The sequence below is a fragment of the Sarcophilus harrisii genome, chromosome 2 (genome assembly GCF_902635505.1).
Source record: "Sarcophilus harrisii chromosome 2, mSarHar1.11, whole genome shotgun sequence".
NCBI lineage: Eukaryota > Metazoa > Chordata > Mammalia > Dasyuromorphia > Dasyuridae > Sarcophilus > Sarcophilus harrisii.
This window is the reverse complement of record NC_045427.1, coordinates 629,668,239-629,692,172: the sequence shown is the minus strand read 5'-3', so window position 1 is coordinate 629,692,172 and position 23,934 is coordinate 629,668,239.

Below are 23,934 nucleotides of genomic sequence, written 5' to 3'. Positions count from 1 at the left end.
CCAGATGGGTAACTTGATTTGTTTAAAAAAAAAAAAAAGAAGAAGAAGGAACTAAGACTCCTTAAAAATGGCTTGGTGAGCTTGACTTTTTTCCCATCAAAATTCTAGTATGCATTGATTAAAGGGAAGGTTGTGAACATTTTAAAAAGGAAGCCAATAATCACTTCAGACACTAAGTTGTGATGTGGGCAAGTTATTTTACCTCTATCTGCCCCAATTTCCTCATCTATAAAATGGAATTGAATACCTATCTCCTCAGAATGTTGTGAAGGCAAATGAGGTGTTTGTAAATCACTTATCACAATGCCTGGCACATGGTAGGCACTTAATAATACTTGTTTCTTTCCATCCTCTCTCCCTTCCTCTCTTCTTTCCCTCTCTCCCTTCCTCCCTTTTCTCCATCACTCTTTCCCTTCTTTTTTCCTTCCTTTCTTTGTCTATCTTCCCTTCCCTCTCTTTCGTCTTTCCTCTCTCCTCTTCCTCGCTTTCTTCCTTCTTTTTCTCCTTCCTTCCTTTCCTCCTTCTATCTTTTCTTCTCTTCTTCCCTCCTTCCTCTGCTTCTTCCCCTTTTCTCCCCTCTTTTTCTCCCTCTTTCCTTCTTTCCCTCCCTTTTTCTTTTTTCTCTCTTTATTTCCTTCCTCCTCTTCTATCTTCCTTCATCTTTTCTCTCTCCCCCTTCCCTTCCTTTTCTCCCTTCCTTCCTCCCTCCTTTCCTCCCTTCCTTCCTTCATCCCTCCCTCCTTTCTTTCCTTCCTCCTTCACCTCTCTCTCCCTTCCTTCCTTCCTCCCTCACTTCCTTCCTCTCTCCCTCCCTTCCATTCTTCCTTCATCCCTCCCTCCTTCCCTTCCTTTCTTCCTCTCTCCCTCCCTCCCTTCCTTCCTCCCTCCTTCCTTCCCTTCTCTTTCCCTCCATTCCTTCCTTCTTTCATCCCTCCCTCCTTTTCTTCCTTTCTTCATCCCTCCCTCCTTTCCTTCCTTTCTTCATCCCTCCCTCACTCCCTTCCTCCCTCACTTCCTTTCTTCCTCTCTCTCCCTTCCTTCCTCTCTTCATTCCTTGCTTCCTTCCTTTCTTCCTTCTTTCCTTCCTTTTCCTTCTTTCTCTTCTTTCATTTCTCTGCAAATTAAGAGAAAAAAAGTTTTCAAGGAAAACTATAAGACTTTTATAGTCTTTTATATATAAAACTTTTCACATAAATTATAAAGGGGATTTTTGTTTAGATACAAATTGGACTAAAAGACATCACTGAGCATCCTTCCAACACTGAAGTCTTACAAATGCCTGCAGTCAAAAGTCCATCACCTGGTGGCCAAGCGTCTCTGCGTTTAGGCCAGTCCTTGGAAGGCCTAGTGGAGAGAGTGTTAGAATTGAGGTCAGAAAGCCCTGGGTTTGAATCCCACCTTTGACACTGCGTGAGGGACCCTGAGCAAGTGAATTCACCTCTCTGAATGTCCTCATCTGTAAATTGGTGATAAACTTCAGAAAGTTGTGACATTCAAGAGAGATCAGATGTGTGAAGCACTTTGCAAACTTTGAAGCTCTGTATACATATGAGCTATTGTTGTCACATGAGTATTTTGTCTACAGCTCTACACCTTGGGATGATGGGTCTTCAGATGAGAATCCCAGGGTCCTCTCCTCTCTATCACTGGGCCCTGTAATGGAAGGCCACAAGTAAAGACCTGAACATTTCTAAGCTTGGGAAAGTTTAGGTGCTTTCCCACAAAGCAAACAGACATGATTCCAGGGTTTCAGGCACAAGTTCCAAAGGGGATAAAGTCACCTCAAAACTGACTGAATTCAATCCTCCACCTATGTGATTAGACTATTAGTCAGAGGATCTCTTGCAAAAAACACAAGATATTTTATCCAATATTTGGATAAAATCTAGGTAAATAATGTGGATAGCACCCTTTAGCTTCTGCTACATCCCACCTTCCCGGATTCTCACCAATTTATCAGTCAAGTGGCCTTGTCACAAAATGAAGTTGATTAAGGGAACCTCCTCATGCTGGCTCTGAGAGCTTCCTTATCTAGTATTACTAATCATCAACTAATTGTAGGGGCAGCAAGGTGATAAATTGGATAGAGCACTGGAGTCAGGAGGACCTGAGTTCAAATCTCACCTCAGATACTTGATGCATATTATCTCTTTGACCTTAGGCAAATCAATTCACCTGATTTCCCACCCACCCCCAAAACCAAAAATATTCAGTCAGTTCTAGAATTTTGTCAGGATTCAAAGTTGAGCTAACTGTCCTGCAATTTGAAAACTCAATTCTCTCTCTCTCTCTCTCTCTCTCTCTCTCTCTCTCTCTCTCTCTCTCTTTTTTTTAATAAAACAGGATGTTTGCTTTTTTCCAGTCTTGTGGTTCTCTCCTCCATGATCTTCCAAATAGTACTGGCAGTGACCCAGCCATTACATCTGAATAATGGACAGAAAAGTGCACTTGAGGCCAGTCAAAACAAGTACTGGGAAAATGAAAAGAAGGGGAAAAAAGAGAGAAGAAAGAATGGCTACCATTATATGGTGCTTTACAATAGGCAGATTGCTTTGAGATATGGTGATACACACACACTAACTACATGGCTCTGGTCAAATGATTTCATTCTGCTTGCCTCAGTTTCCTCATCTGTAAAATGAGCTGGAGAAGGAAATGGCAATCCAGTGTCTCTGCCAAGAAAACACCAGATGGGGTCCCCAGATGGGACTGAAATGGCTGAAAAACAATAATAATAGTACAGAAGAAAGAGCCCTGACTGAAGGAAGAGAACCTGAGTTCACATCCTAGTTTGTGACTCTGGGTAAGTCATTTGACTTTTCTCATCTGTAAAATGTGGAGATTGGACTGATTGGACTATATGGACTCTGGGATTCCCTCCAGCCTAGTTTCTAATGAGGCTATGAGTCCATTGGCTACTCACCATGACTATGCAAGGTAGAAGGTGCAGGTTCAGATGAACACACCTGATCGAGAGGCAGCATCTCTCTCCCTGGTCGTTCCCCACCCACTTCACTCACCTTCAGGGTCCTGAGACTGGAGGAATCCATTGATTCTGTTGCCTCACTTAATCTGCCCACAAAGGAGATGTGATCTGAGATTCAGGCACAAGATGATAAGATTTAGGGGAGCAATTGCACTAAATGTTGGGGTTTGGTCACGTGATGAATTCACCAATCTCTTTGGCAAAAGGTAGGTTTATTCAGGAGAAGTTACAAACAAAATGAAGAGATGCAATAGACACCAGGAGTTGTAAATATGAAATAGAATTGGAAGTGCATACAGTTAGCAAGGAAAGGAGTTTTGATAATTAACAATGGAAAGAACAAGTTCCCTAGTGGAATTCATAATTAACCCAAAGAAAGGGAATTCTCCATGGTGTGAGAATATGTCCTTAAGTGGAAGACTAACTCCATACAGGAGTTTAGCACCCTAAAAAGAATTAGTTAGCTATAAGGAGAAAGATATTATGAAGCATGGGGGAGAGGGGGGAGGACAGAGACATCATAAGCAGAATGCCATGGTGGGCTTTACCCAGAAGGGGCTCAGCAAAGGTGGTATGGGCCATGGACAGATTTATGGGGGAAATTTAACCTCAGGGGTTTCTCATAACTTGGATTTCTGACTGGATATAGAAGGTGGAGACTATCCATGGCCTCCACAAAGGGTAGCCATAAGGCTAACCTGATTCCTATCAGTGCCCTTCCCTGCTTGTTTCAGGGAGTAATTTATTAGTACTTCAGGTTCTCTGTTAACTTTACCTAATTATTCAGGATCTCATCAAAGGCATAATTATTTTTATTAAATTTTAGTAAATTGAGTACATTTTATTGATGTCCCTCCTCTTTCCCAAGAGAAGTCTCCCTTTTAACAAAGAATTTTTTTTGCAAAAAGGAAGGGGAGGAAACAGTAAAACTAATCAATACATTGGAAAAAACACAACAACATATACAGTGTTTCATACCCAAAGACCCCTTATTTCTGCAAAGGACTGGAGAGAGGGTCTTCTCATATCTCTTCCTTAAAGGCATTTTTATGCTCATTTGACTAGTAGGGAAACTGAGGCTCCAAGAATTAAGCTGGGCTCTTCACAAGCTTCCAAGAATAAGCAGCTTTAAAGGAGTAGAAATGTGATTTGGGGTGATGAAGAAGGGAGGGGTTGTTTTGTGGACAAAAATCACGCAGAATAACGTTGAGGTGGGGTGAGGGAGGGGCCCAGAGCCTCATTTTATTTCTATCAGTTACTCAGTTTGAAATCACTTTAGCTGACAGCTCAAAAAGCAATTAAAATGGTACTTTGATTTCAGCTGCCCCCATTTACAAGGCACAACATCCATTTATTGCCTCCCTTGGGGGGCATGATGCATAAACAGCAGGAAATAGGCTTTTTCCCAATACTCCCCACTGGGGATGGGGAAAAGTTTATTATTGTCATTAGGGAAGATCCAAAAACAATATTAAGTGGTTTGGTGGGAGGGAGGTTGTTTTTTGGTTTTGGTCAAGATAAAAGAATACAGTTGGGTAATTCACCCTGAAGTGTATTTTTCCTGTGGGTATATTTAGTGGAGAGAGAGCCAGAATGGCAGGGGCTCACATTGCCTCTGCCACTAACTTACTGGGAAGTCTAAGATAATTCTCTTCCTGATTTCTGACATTTACTAGTGGGGTGACTCCTGGTAAGTTCTCTGGAGTAGCTGGTAGAAGAAAAGTACTCTGTAGAGCACTCAAAGTGCTCTAGAATTGTGAATCTTTAGGAATGAGGGGTATGGCAACAGGCCAATCAGCTCCATGATGGGGTCCCTGAGTCCAGAACAAGGGGCTTTCACTACAGTCATCCAGGGTACCTCAGCCCCACTGTCCTAGACCTTGGGGTCTATCCTAGAGAGGATATTCTACTCTCTCACCTTCATCATCAGATCTCCCAAGTACTAAGAATCTGCCTGGCCTAGATGCTAGCAAATTCCTTCTTCCATTTTCCACTCTACTGTAAAAGCTTTTCCTTGCATGCCTCTCTTATGTGAGAAAAATCTCTCTTCCCCCTCCTTACAATTTCTCTTTTTCTTTCTCACCATTTGATTTTTTTTAGATCATCTGAACATAATTGACTCATACCCAGCTTTTACAGTGGAAGGGAAAATGGGAGGGGGATTGTAGGCAATGTTGGACTCTCTCATTACAATTAATTCAAAGAGGGAAGAATATATATGTGTGCATGTGTGTATGTATATATATATATATAGATAGATAGATAGACACATATATGTATGTATAAATATAGATGTGTGTGCATATGTATATACATATACACACAGATACACATATATACATATATACACATCTAGTTGGGTAAAGAAAACTGTTTTATTCAATAGGGAAATAAGAGGGGAAGGGAATAAGAGAAAGGGAGAGCAGATTAAGGGAGGCAGTGATCAAAAGTAAGACAGACTTTTGAGGGGGGACAGAGTAAAAAGAGGGAAAGAAAGTTAAACAGAAGAAAATAGGGTGGAGGGAAAAACAAAGTAATTATAACTATGAATGTGAATGGGATAAATTTACCTACAAAATAGAAGTAGATAGCAGAATGGATTAAAAACTAGAATCCAATATATCTTTTACAAGAGACACACTTGAACATGCAAGACACAGAGTTAAGATAAAGGATCAGAGCAGACTCTATTGTGAAGTTTAAAAAAAAAGATAGAGGTAGGAATTATGATCTCAGACAAAATTGACTGACTTATCTTGGGTCACACAGCTAGTGAGTGTCTTAGGTTAAATTTTGAATTCAGGTTTCTTGACTTCAGCCAGGTACTCTATCCACTGCAACATCTAGTGGCCTATATAATAACTTCTTAGTCACAAAGTAGAAGCTTAAAACAAAAGATATTGGTTATCCCAAGTTTCGATACCTATTCCCACTGTCATGGCCAATGGAGAAAGGAACCTATTTTGCCTGACCATTAATATTTGTTACAAGAATTTTCCTTTTCCCCCCAATCCCTAAAAAAGGAAAGGGAAGAGGAGAGAAAATTATTTTTTGTTAATGAAAAAGTTTAAATTAAAAAACAAAACCCAATAACTTATAGTTCCAAAGCCTGGAGTAGCCCCATGTAGTGGAAAATTCTGTTCTCTGTGTTTTAGGTACAAGCCTGCCAGAAACAGTTTAATTATTTTAGGTTATTCTAATCCAAGCATGGTTACTGCAGCCATGAAATTAAAAGACACTTTCTCCTGGGAAGGAAAGCTACAGTACATTTGGACAGCTTATTTTTAAAAGCAGAGATGTCACCTTGCAACAAAGGACCCTATAGTCAAAGCTATGGTTTTTCCAAAAGCAAGTCTGACCATGAAGATTGAACTCTAAGGAAAGCTGAGCTCCCAGAATTGTAGTGCTGCAGAAGACCTTTGAGTTTCTTGGACAGAGGGGAGATTAAAACAGTCAATACTTAAAGAAATAAACTCAATTTATCAGAAGGACAAATATTGAAGCTGAAGCTTAAATACTTTGGCCACATAATGAGAAGACAGGATTCATTACAAAAGACTCATGCTGGGAAAGATCGAAGGTGACAGGAGAAAAGGATGGCAGAAAATGAGATGAATAGATTATGTCATGGAAGCACTGAACATATGCTTGGACAGACTTTGGGAGGTAGCAGAGGAAAGAAGGGACTGGAGTGCTGGGGTCCATGGGGTCAGGAAGAGGAACACAACCGATGATTGAACAACAATCCAAAAATTGTGTTTAAAGGAAAAAAAAAAACTAGGTAAGGACAGAGTCACTGAGTGATTAAAAACCTCTCTCCATGAAGCCATTGGGAGGTTGCAATATACAGTTTCCTGGACAAGGAAAATCTCCTGCCAAAATAAAACAATAATAGAGCTCAGGGGAGAGTACTAACTCAATGCACAGTTTCATCAAACAGAACAATAATCACTTGATTTTCAGTACAACCTCAGAATCATTTTCCTAAAATCGTTCATTTCCCCTTTGGCCACTCTTTCTAAGCAATATTCTTTCCATGTGGTCAAAGGTGAGCTCGAGAGATACTTCCCTTAACTCAAATGAGCCAAGAGACTTTCTCCTAATCTCTTAAGGATGGGTCAGTCAGGGTCTCTTGCCCATTTCTGGCCCTTTCTCTAATCACTTCAGTGAGAAGTTCAGCCCTGAGCAGAGCTGGAGAGAGGGGAGTAGCTCATTTTTTGGAACTGAATGTTAGAGAAAGACTTGTTAGCAATATACTACAAAAATAAAGAGGACACAGGAATGTATGTAGTAAGTTAGTTTATTTATGGTTCTTGCAAGGAACATTTAGGGGCAGTCCCTGGGCAGATCCCACACTTACAAATGCAGGAATGGGCTTTTTATTTCCTATTTTGATGCCCAAGATCCCTCCCTCTAAGCCCCATTTGGCTGGATATGATGAAATTAACAGATTTCTTTCATGTTCCTCCTTGACATGTTCATCATAAAACCCATGTTCAAAATGGCAGAAAACTAACTCCCCCTTTGGAGAAGAGAAGTTAACCTTAACTCATTAAGCAAGTACACTCAGTGCTTGCAGTTACCTTTCAGCCATTTCTTGTTTTTATCAGTTTATCAGTTCAGTGGCTCAATATGTTATTTTTTACAACTAACTCAGACTGCTGACATGACCTCTCTCTAAGTTTTTGTTCCTAGATGGAAATACAATTTTATAGGTTGCTCACAGACTGAAAAACATTTTTCAGATTAGCCTAAAGTCTTCAGGCTAGAATGATTTTTAAAATGCTTTCCTAATTATTTCTAAGAGAAGAACTAGGGATAGGGAGGCTACTCTGCTTCCATACCCTAAAAGGAAGAAATAACAAACAGATTCAGTGTACAGTATAAATTGGATTTGGGAGATATTATTTACATTTGCTTACAAAATAAGTCAAGCATAAAATAATAACAGCACCCATTAATAAGATGGTTAGAATAGATTCAGTAACTTAAAACAACAGTTACAAAAGAGAGAATAGAAGGGATAGGTCATCCCTTCTGTAAATTCATTGAATCATCAGCTCCTCTGACTCAGTAGCCAATTATAGGTCTTTGTTATCTAAGCCTGAAAACCCCTGCATCGTACAAAGTCCAAAATAAACTTCTCAAGTTCCATATGGTCAACTGAACACAGGTACTGAATATCTGTGCACGTACTATACAATCCATATCACATTATTTAATGTTTTTTTTTATCACTTATGAGTTGAATTTCTTTCAAATGACAAAGACAAAGATGAAATACTTATCCACCTTACAGATGAAATAAAAAAAGAGAAATATCCAATACACTAGATGATTAAATCAGAATTCATCTTGAATCAATCAACATCTTGAATCTAGCTTTTACAGGCTGGAGTAGTGGATCCAAGTAAAAGAGAAAAAATTTAATGGGAATAAAAATATATTGGATTCAAACACTTGAGCTTCACAACTATAAGACTTGGAGAAAGCATTTTTTTTAAAAAGATGTGGGGAGTTTTAGTGGACCATAAACTCCTGAGTAATTGGTAACTAGAAAAACTAATGTGACAATGGACTGCATTGAGGGGCAAAGTATCCAGAACTGAAGGGAAGATTGTCTTTGCACCCTGCCCCGGTCAGACCACACCTAGAGTAGCGTGCTCCATTCTGGATGACACATTTTTAGGAGAAACATTGATAAACTGGAGAGAATCTGGAGAAGAGCAGCCGAAATGGTGAAGGGTTTTGCATTCATGCCATCTGAGGGTCAGTTAAAGGAGCTGGGAATGTTGATCCACAGAGGAGAAGCCAGGGACGGGAGAGGGGTGGTGGGGGAGGGGAGTGAACTTGAAAGCTTTATTCAAATACCTGAAGGGCTGTGATATGGGAAAGGCTTTTAGGAAACAGTGGATGAATACCACATACACACACACACACACACACACACACACACACACACACACACCCAGTAGAAATCAGAGAGAAACTTCTAACAGTTATCTTTAACCAAAAATGGAATAGTCTGCCTTGGAACAGAGATTTCCTCCCCTCCCCATTGGAGATCTTCAAGCAAAGGTCAGATGATCATTGTTTGGGACTCTTATTCAGGGATGGGTGGGACCAGATGTTCTGCAGTCTTTGGGAATGTACAGCTATTATTCCACGAAATGACTGTTATGGAGAAGCAGCAACAGTCACTGAAAACCCAGAAAAAGGTCTTGCCACCCAAATATAAGGAATATAATAGCTATTGGACTGCCTAAACTTAGAAACTCCTGAGAAGCTCAAAAACCACTGACTAGGAAGCTAAATCACTTTTCCAGAAAAGGATCATAACAGCCACTGCCCCCTTTCCCACCCTTAGGGAGTCTGAATATCAACAAGTCTCCAATTTCCTAGGAATTATTCCCACTGATTCCTTGGTCCCTTCTCCCAGGGCTTAGTCCTGATAGTCCCAGAAAGAAACCTTATAAAAGTCCAAACACTTAATTGGTTTATTGGTCTCCCAAGAGACTAGAAGACCTATTTCTACCATTCTTTCTGATTACTTTCTTTTGGGAAATATCTTCCCTCAGTAAAGCTGACTTGCTTTATTATCCTATAAGTTCAACATTTCCTTGTTCTGAACTTTGGTAACACACCTCCCCTACCTGCCACAACTTTCTTGAGTCTGTGTTTTCTCTAAATCCCTTCTAATTTATTTTCAACAAACATCTCTTTTAGTACCTACTATGTGTCAGAGAAGAAGCAATATGGCATCACGAATAGTCAGCCTTGAAGCCAAAAAAATCTGAATCCAAGTTATCTGACAACTAGAAGCTGTGTGAAATTGAGACCAAAATTCTTAGGGGAAAGGAGAGGAAAAGGAGAGAGCAAACATGATTAAGTACCTATCATGTGCTATTGTGCTAACAGTTTTAGAAATATCAGCTCATTTGATGCTCACAAAGACCTCGTGAGGTAGATAGGGACTCTCAAATGATTCAACATAAGAAGTTGATGAAATCAAGTTAGAGATCACACATTATAATCTGTTTTGCCACTGCAGCCTAAAGACCATGAGACCTTTTTATCCCAGCTGCATTTGAAATGCATATGTGTTGTCTTTTCATTAGAATGTAAGGTCCTCTCCTTGTGCAAAAATATTTGTGGCAGCCCTTTTCATAGTGGCCAGAAACTGGAAGCTGAGTGGATGCCCAGTTGGAGAATGGCTGAATAAATTATGGTATATGAATGTTATGGAATATTATTGTTCTGTAAGAAACGACCAGCAGGATGATTTCAGAGAGACCTTGAGAGACTTACATGAACTGATGCTAAGTGAAATGAGCAGAACCAGGGAATCATTGTGTATGGCAACATCAATATTCTACAATGATGGATTCTGATGGATGTGACTCTTACCAACAATGATCTCAATTCCAATAATCTAGTGATGAAGAGAGCCATCTACACCCAGAAAGAGGAACTTGGGAACTGAATATGTATCACAATATAGCATTCTCGCTCTGTTGCATTTTGTTTTCTTACTCATTTACTTTTTTTATCTGATTTTTCTTGTGCAGCAAGAGAATTGTATAACTATGTTTACATATATTGGATTTAACATATATAAGTTGCTTGCCATCTAGGGGAGGGGGTGGGGGAAGGAGGAGAAAATCTGAAATAGAGGGCTATGAAAAGATCAATGTTGTCAAATTATCCATGCATATGTTTTGAAAATAAAAAAATATTAAAAAATAGAATGTGTGGTCCTTGGAATAAGGGACAGTCTTTTCTACATATCCCCTGCTCTTTTTTTTTCTATGTATCAACTCTTCATCGCACATAGTAAGCACTTAATAAATGCTTTCTTTATTCATTGTGCAGTCCTAAATTCTGTGATTCTATGTCTAGAACCCAAGGGCCCTCGAGGCTATGGGGAGGCGTGGGATAGTTCTGGTGAATAATCTTTCTTATTAACAACAATATTTAATGTGTTTGCTGCCAATAACTGGATTTAGCGACAGCCCTTAGGGTTTCTGAGGACAATAACGAGGAGCCCGAAATCGAGTCGGCTTCTCAGATTCCTCATTCTCCTAATAGTGGACAAATGTGTTGTTCATCAACCAGGAGGCAGTGAGAGGAGGCGGGAGGGTCTGGGAGAGAGAGGGAGAGCAAAGGCTCCGGCACTCTCTGGAAATGTGGGCAGCTCCATTAGTTTCCGGCTAATCGGATTTATGGAGCAGAGGCCATTGTTCTCTGGGGAGCTCTGGCTCCCACCCGTATCCAGGAAGCAGCCGGAATTCAATCGGGGCCTGACAAGCTACAGCTGTTTCGATGGCTAATTCAATTCCACTTCCCAGAAACGAGACCCTCCGAGGCGGAGATCTGGGCGGCTTGTTGGGAACGAGTCCATGTCTCTCGGAGGGCAGCGCTCCACCGAGGGTCAGACCAAGGACAGAGCCCCGGAGGAGTCTGGGATCTAGGGGCACAGAGAACCAAGGGGCAGAGGACGAGTCCCTTCTTCCAGCTCTTTCAAGGAATCTTTGGGGAATCTGATTGGAGGTTTTCTGGAGTCTCTCTCGTGTGTTTTCATTACCAATTCCCTTCCAGTTTAGTTCTATTCAACAAGTATCCCTTAAATAACTAGTATATGTCAGAGAAGAGGCAATTTCACCTAATGGATAGAGCGGGTTGGCTCCTACATAGAGTGACCCCAACCTGGACTCTAGGACTAAAAGACCTGCATTGAGAGAGGGATTTATTTATTGCCCATACCCCGGTCCATCTCAGAGCATGAGTGGAAGAGGTGGAAGCGCATGTGCAGCCAAAAATGGCCAGGCTCATGTACATAGAATGTCCTCTTTTTTGTATTTAAGTTCAAAATGAATAAAAATTTAAATAAAATAAAAGTGAAATTTAAATAAAGCGAAATAAAGTTTCAATAAAATAAACGAACGAATAGATGAATGAATGAATGAGTTTTTTAAATAGCTAGGCTGAAGATGAGGATACACCATCTCTGTGCTGAAAACACAGGGAGTTCGAATTGATCTGATTGATAATCAACAATCTGGAGTGTGATGGCAAGAGGACCAGATCTGGGATTAAGGTGCCTGAGGTCAAATCCTGCTTCAGCATTTACTAGCTGTGTGAATACAGATAAATCCCTCAACTTCTCCGAACCTCTGTTTCTTCATCTGTAAAATGGGGACAATAATAATTACACTATCTACTGCACAGGGTTGCATGCTACCATGGAAAGATAGTGGTTGTTGCAATGGGAGACATGTTTTATTCTGAGTTCTGTCCCAGAATAGCTTATTGTGTGACCTTGGGCATCTACTCCAGTCTATGCCTTACCCGGCAAATCAGGGAACTGACCTATATTCTTTTAAGTTATTTTCTAGCATTTAAAAAATTCTATAATTCTGAGGCTTTACCCCTAGAACGCTTCTCTCAGACCAACCTGGGGGTCCTGAGGCCAATCAATAAATGACAGGTCCCATAGCTTGATGGGAGGACTGAGAACAATCATCCCTATAGGGGTCAGAGGTACTGAGGGAAGGTCAGTCACAGACTTTCCCTGCTTTCAGGAAGCCTACCCATTTCTCCCATCCTCCAACATGCACAGATAACAGACTGATTTTCTACTCTGTTCATAGCACTGGTCCCGACTGCCTTGCAGCTGGAGGGATACTGACTGAAAATGAAATCCCTATTCTTTAGCTGTGGCCTTTGAGGTCCTCCCAGTCCTGTCTGCTTTCACAGTGCCCTTCCCAGCCCTGGTTCCCATCCCTTAGCAGCAGGATCTGAATGACCTCTCTCTGCTGGTGAGGGCAGATGCTTGGTAAGAAAACTGAGACCAGCTGGGATGGAGCAGATGGCTGAGTCATTCAGCTCACTTATTTACCCATCCACCAGCCATTTATGAAGTACTTGGTGGACTGAGCACAGATTTGGAGGCAGAATCCTTGGGTTATTTGTTTGTTTTTAGTGAAGTTTCCCTGTTCTTGGGGGGAAAAATTTACATTTGAGGGTTCTGATAAAGGCCTCATTTATAAACTATATAGAGAACTGACTCATTTATAAGAATTCAACCCATTCTTCAACTGATAAATGGTCAAAGGATATGGACAGGCAATTTTCAGATGAAGAAATCAAAATCATTTCTAGTCATATGAAAAAATGCTCTAAATCACTATTGATCAGAGAAATGCAAATTAAGACAACTCTGAGGTACCATTACATACTTCTCAGATTGGCTAAGATGACAAGAAAAGACAGTGATAAATATTGGAGGGGATGTGGGAAAACTGGGACACTAATACATTATTGGTGGAGTTGTGAATTGATTCAACCATTCTGGAAAGCAATTTGGATTATGTCCAAAGGGCTATCAAAATGTGCATACCCTGTGATGATCCAGCATTGTTACTACTGGGCTTATATCTCAAAGAGATCTTAAAGGAGAGAGAGGGACCCACAAGTGCAAAAATGTTTGTGGCAACCCTCTTCATAGTGACCAGAAACTGGAAACTGAGTGGATCCCATCATTTGGAGAATGGCTGAATAAGTTATGGTATATTAATGTTATGGAATATTATTGTTCTGTAAGAAATTGTCAGCAGGATGATTTCAGAGAGGCTTGGAAAGACTTACATGAACTGATGCTGAGTGAAGTGAGCAGAACCAAGAGAACATTGTACACAGCAACAGCAAGATTATACGTTGATCAGTTCTGATGTACATGGCTCTCTTCAACAAATGAGATGATTCAGGCCAGTTCCAATGGTCTTATAACGAATCTGCACCCAGAGAGAAACTGTGGGGACTGAGTGTGGACCACAATATGACATTTTCACTTTCTTTTTCTTTTGCTTGCATTTTGTTTTCTTTCTCATTTTTTTCCCTTTTTGATCTGATTTTTCTTGTGCAGCATGGTAATTGTAGCAATATGTATAAAAGGATTGCTCCTGTTTAACCTATATTGGATTACTTGCCATCTAGGGGAGGGGATGGGAAGAAGAGAAGGAAAAAATTGGAACACAGGATTTTGCAATGGAGAATGCTGAAATTTATCCATGAATGTGTTTTGAAAATAAAACCCTTTAATACATAATAAAATAAAATAAAATTATACATCCAAAAAAAGTTTCCCTGTTCTTCTCCATGCCTTTTTTATTCTTCTGGGTCATTGGCAAAGGGAACTCCCAGAGCTTATTAGTAATTACTCTGCAGCATGAAGTTTTAGAAAATTGTCTGGCATCTGTGGGATTAAATGTCTTGCCTAGAATCATCTAGCAAGGATGTGCCAGAGATGGTCTCCAACTCAAGCCTTCATGGCTCCAACTCCAACTTCAACTCCATCTATTCATGACAATATACTCCTTTTCTTATAGTACATTTCATTGGTGTCTGCTGGTTTCCTATCAGTTATTTCCCACTTACCCCTACTCCAGACTAAACTTTCCCTTGAGATAAAAGAAAAACAGAGGCTATGTCTTCAATGTATGCAGCATTCTATCCTGATAGCTCCCCACCTCTCTGCCAGGAGAGAGGAGATAGGTTTCATGCTCCTTCTCTGGGACCTTCCCAGTATTTTCCAGGAACTTAGTTTGACTTTCTTTTAGCAGTCTCTTTATTTATATCGTTGTAGTCATGATATGCACTGTTCTCTTAGTTCTGTTTATACAGAACATACAGAAATTCCAGACTTTCTCTGAATTTCTCATAGTTGTCATTTCTTAAGTCTGGAGACTGAGTCTGATTTCATTGGTTGGGAAGAAAGATAAGAACATTTCTGTCAACAAGGGTCAGCACCTTCTCTACAACTGATGGTCTTGGGAAAATTGCCTAGAGTCTTCAAGAGGTCCCATCACTTGTCAGGGGCACACAGCCATGTTCAGAGGTGAGATTTGAATCCAGGTGTTCTAGGTTCAGAGGCCAGTTTTCTAGCTCCCAGGCCAGTCTTCTTTTTGGAATTTCTTGCTGTCCAATGACCCATCAGAGAGCTGGATTAAAATTTCTTGCTGTCCAATGACCCATCAGAGAGCTGGATTCAAATCCCAGGGGCACTGACGTGAGAGTGAGAAGAAATCTCTGAGCTCCAGCTTCCTCCTTCATAAAATAGGGATCCTATTAATTGCACTCCCTACAGCAAAGGGAAGGAAGCAACTTATAAATTTTACAGAATTAGAAAATAGTTATTGCTAATCACAATGTCCAGAAGGAGACTTTTTTTTTAGGTTTTTAAAGGTTCCAAAGGGATTTCCTAATAACCTTCTGTGAGGTAGGCAGTATGGTTATTAGCATTTCCATTTACCAGATGAGAAGACTTATTAATAGCTCAGTGAGCACCAAGGGTGGGATTTAAACTCATGCTTCTTTCCTTTAAACTATAAATTAGTCTGAGGGAATGTGAGAAACACTGAGCTCTGTGATCTTGGTTACTTTTCTTTGGGCCTCAGTTTCCTCATATGTAAAACTAGTGTATTACATTAAAGAATAATAGTAATAGCTAAAATGTAGCTAGTTTTAAGGTTTACAAAGTAGTTTAAATATATAGGACGTTTGATCCTCACAATAACTCTACAAGACAAGGAAATTAATCCTGAGAGAACAAAGTATTTAAGATCATGTATCTAAGCTAAGATTTGAACTCAGGTCTTTCTGATTCTATGCTCTGTTCACTGTACCACCTAGCTATCTCCATAGAATTTTTTTTTGGCCTCACAAACCTGTAGATAAAATTATCCTCAGATAATTTTTTTAACAGATGAGGAAACTGAGGTTCACAATGGTTAAGTGATTTGTACAGGGTCACACAACTAGTTTAGTCTGAAGAAGCTGCTGAATTCAGGTCTTTACAGCTCCACAGCTAACACTTGATTCACTGTACCTTGTAGCTGCTTCTATGATGAATTCTAATGTCCTTTCTAGCTCTCTTTATATGATCTATTATCCTATGAAACATATTCATAAAAGACCATAGTTTATTCTAGAGTAAGAACTATTATGAATTAATTATAATCCATTCTGTGCATTATTTCCCTGTGTAATTAAAACGATCCTTCTTCACTTGGCTACTGAATAAATCTGCTTTCTTTTCCTAATTTTGCTGGGTCCAACTAGACTGACATCTCAAAAATCTTTTTCTCTCTTCAGGAAACAAATCTGGGTTCTAATTACCAGGTTCAGATTAAGGCTACCTTCTGGGAACTTCAGATACCTATCTGGGAGCTGATTTTTTTCTTCCTCTATGACAAGGTGAGGACCTGAATAGAATAGAATTCTGGCAGTTAATAAATTGGCATGAAAGAACTATACATATTTCTCAGTTGAACATGGCACCTTCACAAAAATTGATCTTTGTCTCAATCTCAAAATACCTGAATTCACCTCAACTATTCTTACTGAACCACAGATGGTTAGAACTAGAAAGACCTTAGAGATAAACCAAGGTGAGCTGAAAACCAATAGATTAATTATCAGTATTTTATACCAGTTCTATATCTTGGAGTTTTTAAACATGTCATTGTCATTTAAAAACCATTTTACTAAGGAGGAAACTAAAACCCAGTTAGAAACAGGACTTAACCGAAGTCACACTTGGATAAATATTAGTGCCAGGACTTGAATTCACATCTTTTGATCCCCTAGTTTGGTGTTCGTTTTACTAACCTCAAATGCTTTTTCTTTTTTCCTTTTTTTCTTTTTAAAGAAAATTTTTATTTAAGCATTTCTCAATAACACATAAAAATTTTAATATTCATTTTAAAAAATTCTCTCCAAATTCAATCCCCCCTACAGTCCCTTCCCCATCTCTGTCTCTCTTTTACAACAATAGCCTTTTATAGAATGCCTCTTCTTGACAGAATAAGTATTAAGAATTAAGTAAATCCTTTCTTTCCTCCCCAAAACTGGCTTTCCATAGGAGCCATGGTGACCCGGTAGGAAATAGAGTGCCTTGCACCTTACCAAACTCTTCACTTGAAAGTTTCCAAGGAAAGGAAAGTGAGGAATTCTTTACTCAAAAGCTCAATTCTGAATCAGCCAATTAAAATAACTTTTGCCATACCACATAGTATGCTGACAGGAAACAGAGGATAGATCTCCATGCTCTGAAGAGGAGTGGGCAGGAGTGAGGGGGAAGAAACAAGATCACTGGGGCTGGGAATCAGGAAGGACACTGCACATGTTATAAGGACTGGACTTTTGCCACTTACACTGTGTCTATTCTTGTCTTGTTCATCTGGTCTCCCCCTTTTAAAATATAAGCGTCTTGAGGGCAGGGATTGTTTCACCCAGTCTTTATGGTCAGGGAACAAAATCCGTCAGAAAGAAAATGTCTTAAAGCCACTGAAATCCAGGTTTCCTTCTTCCAAATCTGGCAGGCTGGACACTGCCTCTCAATTATAATTCTGGTTTACTATACAAGAAGCAAACCCCCTCCTTCTACCTATTCTCTCTAGATGCTGGGTGGGGGGTCTCCAACTGTCTCTGTCCAAATCCTCCTTTTTCCAACCCTCTAACTCAATCTGAGTTTGTTTCTTAACCTAATAACTGGAGGCCAGAGGGAGCACTATAAACAGGAAACAAAGCACAGGCTCCCTCAGAAGCAAAATTCAATTTCTCAACTTTTCCCTAAGAAGGTGGGGGAGGGAGACAGGATGGATAAAGATGATTCCTTTTTGCTTGCCATCCCAGAGGCTAAATCTGGTAGACTTTTAAGAGCTCTGACTTGGAGACCAGGAGAACACAGACACCTAGGATATGATCAGAGATTTAGGACCTTGGAGACCATCATTCCAATCTCTTCATTTTACCGAGGAGAAAACTAGACCCCCAATGATGTTAAATGACTTGCAGAACATCACATGGGAAGTAAATATCAATTATAAATACTATGATTCCACTGCCAACTGTTAGTGGGCCAATTTAGGTGAAAGCCTCTTAATTAAGCCATGTGTGCAAATGTATTCTGGCTCACCTGAAAGGGGAGGGATGGAAGCTATTGTATATCTTTTCCAAAAAGGAGAGGAGGAAAAAATAAAACTTAAAAGGGAAGTAAAGTCTCAACTCTGGATAATTTCCCAGGCTCTCCCTCATTCCTGGAATGTCCTCCTTATCTTTTCCTCCAGGCTTTCCTGGCTTTTGTTGTCTCAGATAAAATCCCATCTTTTATAGAGAGCCTTTCCCACCCAATATCCAATAACATTTATTAAACTCCTACTATGTACCAGGCACTGCACTAAGCACTGGGAATGTAATAAAAAGAGAGACCATCCCTGTTCTCAAGGAGCTTTCTATTTAAAGGGGGATTTAACATGCAAAAGGACACAGGAAAGGGGGGGATGGGACAGAATAGGGATATCTGGTGGGGCTATCTTGTTTCATGCAGTTGAAACCATATAGGGCAGGGGAAACAAAGCAGAAGGAGCTGAGTCAGTTTCTGCCCTCAATAAAGGAAGATATTAGGAGGAGTTTGGTACTTCACCTCCAGTCCAGTTAGAGGAGAGGGAAGATGGAGGGGGGAGGGGTCAATCAAGGCTTGAGTTGGCAGCCTGGTGGTGAGTTTAGAGGTTATGGACAAACAAAGCTATATGAGAGTATTAACATCTTAACAACCTATTGGAAATGTAAAGGAGAGAAAGATGTTAAATATATTAAAATATAAATTAGATACACAATAAGTATACATGACCAAAACGTTATTTTGCTGTACAAAAAGAATCGGACTCTGAAATATTGTACAATTAGCTTGTGAAGGAAATCAAAAATGCAGGTGGGCATAAATATAGGGATTGGGAATTCAATGTAATGGTTTTTAGTCATCACCCAGAGTTCTTTCTCTGGGCATAACTGGTTCAGTTCATTACTACTCCATTGGAAATGATTTGGTTGATCTCGTTGCTGAGGATGGCCTGGTCCATCAGAACTGGTCATCATATAGTATTGTTGTTGAAGTATATAATGATCTCCTGGTCCTGCTCATTTCACTCAGCCTCAGTTCGTGTAAGTCTCTCCAGGACTTTCTGAAATTATCTTGTTGGTCATTTCTTACAGAACAGTAATATTCCATAATATTCATATACCACATATTCATATATCTAATTTATATTTTAATATATTTAACATCTACTGGTCATCCTGCCATCTGGGGAGGGGGTGGGGAGGGTAAGAGGTGAAAAATTGGAACAAGAGGTTTGGCAATTGTTAATGCTGTAAAGTTACCCATGCATATATCCTGTAAATAAAGGCTATTAAATAAAAAAAATAAAAAATAAATAAAAATAAATAAAAAATAAAAAAAATAAAATAAAAATAAAATAAAATTACCTATGTGATTCCTAAAAAAAAAAAAAAGGAGAGAAAGAAGGAAGGAGGGATGGAGAGAGAGAGGGATGGAGGGAGGAAGGAAGAAAAGAAGGAAGGAAAGAAGGAAGGAAAGAAGGAAGGAAGGAAGGAAGGAAACAAAGAAGGAAAGAAGGAAGGAGGGAGGGTGGGAGGTGGGAGGAAAGAAAGAAGGAGGGAGGGAGGGTGGGAGGAAAGAAAGAAGGAGGGAGGGAGGAAGGAAAGAAGGAGGGAGGGAAGAAGGAAGGAAGAAAGGAAGGAAGGAAGGAAGACATTGTAGAAAATACCTGTTAACCCTGAAACTAGAGAAAGCTTATAGGGAAGGACTGTACACAGTTCAGAAGTGTCCTGTTTATCCTTTCTTTCTCATCAAATCAAAAGTAGGAAGCTTTAAACTGATCACTTCCCTTTGTGGGCTTTACATTCCTGGTCTCCACAATGAAGATCAATATCTTTCCTCTCTATATTTTCCCTCCCCTTGAGGTGGGAAAATAATGTTGAGAACTGTTTCTCAGTAGACTCTCATTAGAATGGTGAATTGTGATTCCTCCCTCCCTCTTTCTCTCTTTCTTCCTCCCTCCCTTCCTTCTTCCCTCCTTCCTTTCCTTCCTTCTTCTCCTCCTTCCTTCCTTGTCTTTTCCTTTCTTCCTTTTTTCTTTTTCTTCTTTCTTCTTCTTTCTTTCTTTCTTCTCTTCCATATGCCTTACTTCTTCTCCTTCTCTTCCATGTCCACTTCTTCCTTGTCTTTTCCTTTCTTCCTTCCTCCCTGGTCTTTCCCTTCCACCTAGTCTTCCTTGCCTCTTTCCATCTTCTTTCCTGTCCTTCACACATCTCTACCTTCTTCATGCTGTGTAATTGTCAGCAGTACACTTCTCCTTCCTTCCTGGGAAGAGGTTGGGAGCTCCTTCGTCCTTCCAGTCTTTTCAAAACAGAAGAGCCTAGAGAGACTCTCAGCTCAGTGTTCCTAGCTTCTGTGCTGGCTCCATCCAAGCCTGTTCCAGATGCTCCAACCTGGCCATGAAACCCTTTCTGAAGGGCTCTTCTCCTGGTTCAGACATAGTCTGCTAGGCTTCCATAGTCTTGTCCTTCTAACATTCTGTGTTGATCATTGACTGTGTAACTCCAGCATCTATAGTCTCCTTCCCTGAGCTCGGGACTGCTAATCGAGGAGCCATCAAAGCAGGACTAAATAAGAGAGCTAGAGAGACTTCAGAGTGTTCACAGACTTCTGTCTGACCATCCTAGCTTTCCACACAATAGGCCTGAAGCCTTCAGAGAGTCTCGTAGGTTGGAGACATATTAGATAGGCTAGGCAGCTCGGTCTTGGTTGATCTTGCTGAACATCGAAGTCTCCTGCTCGGGATCATAATAGATTAAAGAGAGGGAAAGCAGCAAACAATTTCAGAGGTCTAGTAAGTCAACCCCAATGCTAGTGACAGCCAAGAGAAGTTGGGACAGATGGTGCAGGATCTGATTGCAAAAGAAGGAAAAAGTTCCTAAGAATGGGAAAGCAGAAATGATAAGAAATGCAGGAAGCCTAATTAGATGGGAGAACGTCTAGAGCAATAGAAAGGTTCCAGATGGCAGAAATGGATGAGGAGCCTATATTCAGAGGGCAGAACATTAGAGCTCCAAAGGTCCACTTGAGACTGAGATCCTGTCAGGCATAGACATTTCAGGGACCACGACAGTCTGTGCGCGTTAGGAGGGCCAGAACTTCCCACCCTCCAAGGAGCGGACAGAGAGGCCGGGCTCTCCTCCAGGCTCCCAGGAAGCTCCCAGGGCAAGGAAGGGAGAGAGGAGGCAGATGGCCTTTGAAGTAAATGTCAGCTAGCTGTGATGCTCCACCTGAATCAGAAGCCATCCCTGCAGGGCCCTTCTCATTTGGAAGCAGTGTCATGCCAAGCATCCTCTCCAGCTGAGCTCACTCGCCCAGGGCAGAGCTGGGCGGTGGTTGGAGGAAGAAAGATAAAATTAGCAGAGCTGAATAGAAGCACCGAATGTCAGAGCTAGAAGGAATCTTGGAGGTCAATCTGAGAGTCAGAAAAGGAGTCTCTCTCCTTCAGCCCTGACAGGTGGGCAGACAGCCTCCCCTTGCATACTTCTAGTGATGGGGAACTCAGTTCCAGGCAAGACATCCCATTGTCTTTTGAGGCAGTGAGAAGCTTGATATGTCAATGCAAAGCCGGCTCTTTCTAACTCCCACTCAAACAGAATATTCAAGTCAAACCCCTCCTCCACTTGAGAGTCTTCAAATAGAAAATCAGATCATGTCTCACCTTCCCACCTCCAGCTTAGTCTTTGATCTAACCATGGAACAGTGGTTTCCTATAGGCAGTCGGGTGATAGAGGGCAAAGGGCACAAACTCTGGAGTCTGAGGTTCTGGGTTCAAATCTCTCCTCTGACTTGGACAAGTCATTAAATCATTGGTTTCCACTTATAGATCTAAGATCTGATGGATGGTTTCAGAAATCTCTTCCAAAGGGATAAAGTCTCAAAATCCTGATGGGACTGAATAAACCAACTTTTCCTTGTGTCTGATGCTGCTTCTGAGTCCAAATAGCAGTAGATAAAGGCTGAGGCTCTTCAGAAATGTTAACGACTCCTGCCCGGCTCTCCTGAGCCAGCCCATTTTCCTGAAGGGTTGATGGGAATGTTGGGTCCCGAGCTCAGCCATGGGACCAGAGCTTGTCTGGCTATTCTGCTATAACCCCGGTCCCATGAGGACCCCATAAGGAACGAGTCAGTGATAGGAGCAGGATGAGGACCAGAGCCACAGGGGAAGGGGAAGGGCAGGGGAAAGGGAAAGGGGATGAGAGCCTCAGAGGCTTGGAGCTTGTTGGAGACTGGAGATGACACAGAGGTCCATAGCTGCTCCCTCGGCCTCCTGCCACAGAGAAAGTTCAGGTAGACTCTCAGAGAGAAGGGTAGGGAAACTAAAAGCCTTTCTGTCGAGGAGTTAATCTTCAATTCAGGCAGCCAGGAGACAAGTGATTTGCCCAAGATGACCAGCAAGTTTTGAGTGAAAGCAGGATTTGAATCCAGGTCTTTCCTGGCTCCAGCAATCACATGCCAGCTCCTGTGTCACTTGGCTTCCCCCTTGGCCAAGGGCTGCTTCACATGTGAGCCAACACTCAGTGCTTCTGTCCAGAGGCTGTCTTGGACCTGTCAGAGTTGGAGGGCCTCTTTCAGAAGCTTCTGAACCTGTGTCTTCCCGGCCACAATGGGGCAGGCAGGGGACTTCTCCTCAGAGGAGGTGGTACTCACCGCCAGAGACAACCAGCCTGAAGAGGCGTGAGGGAGAGAAGGCAGGCTGCTTAGTGTAGACCTTCCCCATTCCAAGAGGAAGCCTGAAAAATCCAGCGGGTCCTAGAGAGGATGAGGGAGCCCCAAATGTACCGACCTGCAAAGGGAAGGTGGGAGCTCCAAAATGCTGGAGATTTTAGGAGCTCCAGGGACCAATGACAAAGACCTGGGCTCAGGAGAGGAAGAAAGCTGTAACCGACAGCAAGGCAGGCTTTTTTGGAAACCAAAAATAGATAGTGCAAAATAGAAGCAGTGTCCAGAGTAAGAGACAGAGAGCTCCCCTGTACCATCACTTCCACTGTCTATGGCTCCTGACATAGCTACTATCACCACTCATGGTACTCTCTTTCTGTGTCCTCTGTGCCTGTCTCTGTCTCTCTCTCTGTACTCTCTGTCTGTCTCTGTCTATCTTTCTCTATCTTTATCTCTGTCTTCTCTCTTTCTGTTTCTCTGTGTATGTGTCCTGTCTGTCTCTCTTTGACTCTGCTTCTCTGTCTGTTTTTTTTCCTGTCTCTCTGTCTGTCTGTCTCTGTCTCTGTTTATTTGGATGTTTCTATATTTATCTCTGTCCTCTGTCTTTCTGTCACTCTCTGTCCTCTCTGTCTGTCTCTATCTTTCTCTATCTCTGTCTTCTCTGTCTTTCTGTCTCTCTGTCTGTCTCTGTCTCTGTCTGCCTATCTTTCTCTATTTTTATCTCTGTCTTCTCTGTCTTTCTGTCTCTCTGTCCTCTCTGTCTCTATCTTTCTCTATCTCTATCTCTGTCTTCTCTCTTTCTGTTTCTCTGTGTATGTGTCCTCTCTGTCTCTCTTTGACTCTGCTTCTCTGTCTTTTTTTTTCTGTCTGTCTATCTCTGTCTTTATCTCTATTTCTGTCTTCTGTTTTTCTGTCTGTGTGTATATCTTCTCTGTCTCTCTCTATCTCTGTCCTCTCTGTCTCTTTTTCTCTGTCTGTCTGTCTCTATTTCTGTTTTTATCTTTATCTCTGTCGTTCTGTTTTTCTGTCTCTGTCTGACTCTGTCCTCTCTGTCTCTTTGTGTTTCTGTGTCTCTTTCTCTGTCTCACTGTCTCTTCTCTCTCTATCTCAGTCTGTCTCTCCACATAAACACTCTCTTTCTCTCTGGCTCTCTTTGTGTCTCTGTAGGAGATCCCCCTCATCACAATCAGAGGAGGTGGCTCCCTTACTATCTCTTCTCTGTTCCTTGTAACCTGACCTAAATGGTGGGGGCCATATAAGGACCTAGGATTCCAGGGACCCTTGTCCCCTGTGGGGATTGTGGACTTCTTGCTGACCCTCTCACCCC